Source organism: Lithobates pipiens, unplaced genomic scaffold (genome assembly GCF_037356315.1).
Source record: "Lithobates pipiens isolate NorthernLeopardFrog02 unplaced genomic scaffold, aLitPip1_a1.2 Scaffold_10, whole genome shotgun sequence".
NCBI lineage: Eukaryota > Metazoa > Chordata > Amphibia > Anura > Ranidae > Lithobates > Lithobates pipiens.
In genome coordinates this window covers 175708247-175714246 of record NW_027507686.1, presented here as the reverse complement: position 1 = coordinate 175714246, position 6000 = coordinate 175708247, and positions in this window count along the sequence as shown.

Here is a 6000-nt window from a genome sequence, read left to right as displayed (position 1 = left end):
GCTGCTAATGCAGATCATTGGAGATTATTTTATGCCAGTTCGCTGGTAAGTCATATTGCAATGTGGTTTGCTTTTGGTTCCATCTGCAATAAGCTGAATATTAACTAACGGTTATTGCTACTCTCTGGTCTATGTAGGTTCTAGTTTATCATTTGCTGGTCACCTGGAAGCTTTTACACAGTCTACTCTATCACTGACCCTCATCCTGAACCATTTGATATAGGTATTGGAATTATTTTTATATATTAATTTTGGGTCTTTATTATCACAATATATGACATTTTATAGTGAACACTTATTTGTGGTCTGAATAAATCTATGTTACATGGTAGGAATCAATAGGAGGGTGGCTCTAGATACTGTTGAAAAGGAATGGTCACCCTGGTGTAGTGATGTTGTGAATTTGCTGGCCCTGTATGTACCATGTCAAGATGCTGTCACTATTAATATATCTTACCCCGTATGTATATATGGGGGTTTATTATATATTATATATTTTTATTACACCTTAGATTGGGGCACCAGATGTATTTTCTGATCATCTCAATCTAGGGAATGTTGCACTGATCTGATTGCGCCTGGGTAGCACATGCAGGACATGCCGCATATGAAAGGGTTCTATTTACTATGTGAGTAGTAGCCTATATACTTTGTCCCCATACTATCTATGGGGTTTATATTATTATTATATGTAACTTGTCAATGGAAATAGATCCTGAAGAAGCGACAGCGAAACGTTGACTTTGTTTGACTTGGCAGTAATAGGAAATCTATATTTTTATATTTGTGGTTATATAAATGAGAGCTCTAATTCCTCTTGTTTTTATTTTGCTTACACTTTTATCCATTTTTGTAACATTTTTGTAAAATTATATAGTGTTTCTTTCTGGTACCAGTAAAGTCTGTTCAAATGTCCAAAAACTATTTTCTAACTGTCTATATTAGATGACGTACCCCCTTAGCTAGCTATCTTTCTCTAAATACACTTGTCATATGAAGCTTCAATAAAAGGATTTTTGGAAGTGCAGCCATCCAGAATTATTTCTTCATGTGTGTAGACTTCCCTGGGCCTTCACCTTATTATCTTGCAGCCAGTTACTAGGGGTTTTCACACCACCACCTGTACTCGCACCCGCTCGTTATCTATTAATGAATCCGGGGGTTTGTTTTTTTGGTATTTATTGTTGGAACTTTGATAGGAAAAGGGAATAGAGGGATACTCCAGTTGGAACTATTTGCAGATGAGGACATCTCTCACTTGGCCTCACAAGGTTAACTGTGGTAACAGATTATTTGCTAGGCAATACAACAATTGTATGGAAGAAATAAGTATTTTGCTTGCTCTGACAGCAGACTTGATGAAACTATTCTATCTTAAGGATACTCACTAATATCCTCTTTGGCTGACCCCCGTCCACTGACTCTACTAACTGAAGGTATGACCCTCACAGAACAGACCCCATGACACAGATCCATACTCACTGTAAGCAGAAACAGATCCTTCATGGTGTGTCTCCCTTTTAGTCAACTCTGCACGACATCTGGATTGCAGCTTTACTAAATTTCAGGCCCTCAAGTTAACCACCTGAAGCCACATGGGAGCCTGTGCAGAGGAGAGCAGCTGCCCCCTCCCTCCGAAACTCCACTCTCCAGCCAAAGACCCTGTGCACATGTGCCCTCGGCATATATAAGGTCACCCAGCATGCACTGAGGCACTTTCCTCTGCCAATGGCCAGGGCTCTAACTATGCCTGTGTTCTCATTTGTCAGGTTTCCTCCCACTGTCCAATATGCCTCATCCTATTGGACCAGTGTGAAACATTCAGACAATCTGAGCAGCACCTGAGCACCACGAGCAGACCCTACAATGGATCCCTGTTTCCTGATAGAGAGCCTCTAAATTTACCTGGCAGCCTTCCTGGTAGGTCGAAAGACCGAAAAATTATACTCTCTTCTAGCACCTACCTAAGAAGGTGCTATATACAGTGTGAATGAAGGAGGGGGCGGAAAGGACAGATATAATCTTAATTCTTGATGAGTGCATATGATAGGTCCCTCAGCTCTATTAACTCCCACCACACCTGAAGATTATGGTGTTATGAAAACAGTTATTGGCGTAAACTGTAGATACTATGTGTAAGCCTATATAAAAATGCATATGCTTGTATACAGGAACAATATTATTATATGCATACTGCTTACCTTGTATATCTTGTCATCTAATAATAATGTATACCTTACCATGTTTTTCATTTAGGTATATTATATACATAAAGCGGAAAGTGTAACTTCTGTTTACCTGATTCCTCCCCCCCTCCGGTGCCACATTTGGCACCTTTTGGGGGGGGGGGGTGGCTGGGGGCAGGGGATAACTGATTCGGCAAAGTTCATCAGCAGCTCGGTCCCCCTCCTCCTCCCTCCCCTTCTTCCGGGTCAGTGAGAGAGCAAAGCATGCTTCGCGCAGGCGCAGTAGGAACCCGGCTGTAAAGCCGAAAGACTACACGGGCAAGTTTGCTTACTGGCAATGGCGGCTGCAGCACCCGACAGCTAATGGTGCTTAGCTGCGGTGCTGACATTGCTGGACTCCAGGACAGGTAAGTGTCCTAATGTTAAAAGTGAGCAGCTACAGTATGTGTAGCTGCTGACTTTTAATTTTTAAAGGGGTGCTGTGGACCTCCGCTTTAAGGTCTTGATAGACACACTAAAAGTAAGTACCATATTTAAAGTAATACTAGTAAAGATTAGTAAAAATGAATTTAATAGACCAAATTTAGAGTTTTGTGAGACACCAAAAATTGTAATTCAACATTCTGCCCTTCCCTACTTTTTTCTTCCTGCTTTTTTAGGTCTCATGTACATTGCTGCTGCTAAATTGACGTTTTAGGAGCAGTTGGGCATTTTTTTCAATGGCTCCTGAACTCTCCTCTATGTTACCTTATCATGTACACAGGGTCATTTACAGTAGTTTCTAGGCAGTTGAGTTTAGAGGCTTTTTTTTGCAACACAAAAAAATCGGTTCAGAAGAGGTTAGAGACATTTCAAGCACCAAATGCTTCTAAACATGGCTAAACGCGGTAACTCGCATTTAGTGGCGTTACGTTTACCGGCATTTTTCATTTTTGGCTATTTTGAAAAACAAATCTTTTTTTTAAATGCTTCTAAACACAAACGCTGCAAAACACCACTAAATGTGAACGTAGCAAAACTGACATTTTAAACTGGGTTACTTTATTTCAAGTTAAATTGTTCAGGAGAGGTTGTAAAAACTTCCCGTGTACATGAAGCCTTAAATAGGCACCCTATGGTAATTCCATTTTCCAGTTTAAACCTCTGTTAATAAACTTCACAATAGTAATAATGTTCTATATATCAATGATATATTACATACATTAAGTTTTTTGCAACATGTATAGTCCAATATATGTTTTTATTATATGCTTTTATTATTTGATATGACTATGTGGTTTATTATAATGCCATTGATATCAGTATGCCCAATATTTGCATAAAAAATGGAGCAGGGACTCATTGACCGCAACGGCTCTCTATAGATCACAGCTGTCCTTCTTGCCCTTCATAAATCCATTCCCAAGATGGATCTATCATGGCATTAAGAAGGAGCATATGCTCCGCAAACATGTCACCTACATCTACACATCACATCTGGGAAATTACGTCACATAACATCACATAGAGCTCACCCCTGAAGTTAACACATAACATCACGTAGAGCTCACCCCTGAAGTAGTCACATAACATGATCTAGAGCTCACCTCTGAAGTAGCCACACAAAATGATGCAGAGCTCACCCTTGAAATAGTCGCATAACATTAGGGATGAACCCGCTGTTCGAGTCGAACAATTTCCAATTCGAAAGCTGCGGAACACCCTTTAAAAGTCTATGGGAGAAGTCAAAAATGCTAATTTTAAAGTCTTATATGCATGGTATTGTCCTAAAAAGTGTTTGGGGACCTGGGTCCTTCCCCAGGGGACATGTATCAATGCAAAAATAAGTTTTAAAAACTGACATTTTTCGGGGGCAGTGATTTTAATAATGCTTAAAGTGAAACAATAAAAGTGAAATATTCCTTTAAATTTCATACGTGGGGGGTGTCTATAGTATGCCTGTAAAGTGGCGCCTTTCCCCTATGTTTAGAACAGTCCTTGCACAAAATGACATTGCTAAAGGAGAAAAAGTCATTTAAAAGTACTCACGGCTATAATGAATTGTCGTCCCGGCAATACAGATAAAAGAAGTAATTGAAAAAAACAGTATGGCATGCCCCCAGTCCATTACCAGGCCCTTTGGGACTGGTATGAATATTAAGGGGAACCCCACGACAAAATTAAAAAAAATGACCTGAAGGTCTGGTATGGATTTTAAGGAGAACCCCGCACCAAAATGTAAAAAAGAAATGACGTGGAGTCCCCCCAAAAACCCATACCAGACTCTTTTTCAAGCACGCAACCTGGCAGGCCGCAGGAAAAGAGGGGGGACAAGAGAGTGCCCCCCTACTGAACCATACCAGGCCACATGCCCTAAACATGGGGAGGGGGCTTTGGGGTAGCCCCCCAAAGCCCCTTGTCCCCATGTTGATAGGGACAAGGGCCTCAACCCCCCAACCATTATATGAAGGAGTGAGGTATCTGTCCGACGCTTACCAGGGTAATACATTGAAATCGTTCCAGCAATTTAAAGATGAATTTGGCCTCCCTAATTCCATGCACTTACGTTACCTCCAGCTCCGCCATGCCCTGCAGACACAATTTCGTGAGCCCCCCCTAACGTTGAATGTCTAGACATTGTAGATACCATCACGGCACAGGACCCCCACAAGCTAACCTCAACATTTTACAACTTCCTCCTCTGACCCCCAGAGGTGGTACTGGCATACAAGTTAAAAGAGCGGTGGCCCGGGGATGTGGGCGAGCTGGAGGATGATGAATGGGAGGAAGCATTGGACACCTGTAAAAAGGTCTCAACTAGGTTATCTGACTGCCTTACGCAATTATATATTCTGCATAGAACATACCTGACACCGATCCAAATAGCAAAATATAAACCGAACTACAGTCCCCTCTGCCCCAGGTGCAACAGCCCATGTAGTACTTTCTTTCATATTTTATGGTCGTGCCCAGTGATCCAGCATTATTGGACCCATATTGTAAAGTTCATCCATGACGAGATGGGATCGCCCCTGACGCTGTGCCCCAAACAATGTCTACTAGGGATATTCCCAGACCCAGACTCGGACAAATTCCATAAAATATTTCTTCAGGAGACACTCTACATAGCTAGATTGCTTATAGCAAGAAAATGGCTTCAGGACTTTCACTCCAGGAATAGATAACTGCAGTTAACAAGGTTCTCCCCTATAAAAAAGAAATATGCTCACAGGCATATATGCCACGCATATATGCCAAGCTAAATATGGCAAAATATGGGACTCCTGGCTGGGCAATGCCGCTACATGCAATGAGCTGCCTGAGTGATGCCGCATTGGGTTTTTTCTTTCCCCTCTGCGATGGGACAAAACCAAGCACCCAACTGATAGTAAACCTAGATACTAGAGATGGTTAATATATTGTACTGCATTGTGTAATAATGTTGTACAAATGTAACTTTTGTTTTCTCTCCTTGCTGGAACCTGTTCTGCTGAACCTGTGTTGTGTATTATTGTCATGACACTGTTTACTCTGTACATTGCCTATACTCTTTTTAATAAAACACTTTGTTATTTGTAACAAAAAAAAAATGTAGCACCCTCCTAGTTTAGGTGCTAGAAGTGTGGTACATTTCGTTTTTGGCCCTGCTGAAGTGGAGATATGATTGCGTATTGCCTACTCCGAGGTCTGCAGCTGCGGGCTTGTCTGTCCCCCGTTTTTCTAGAGCCAATGTGAAAGTGATTGTAAAGTCTTGTTTTTTAATTAAAAATAACAAACTTTATAATTACCTCCTCTGTGCAGTGGATTTGCACAAGGCAGCCCAGATTCTCCTCTT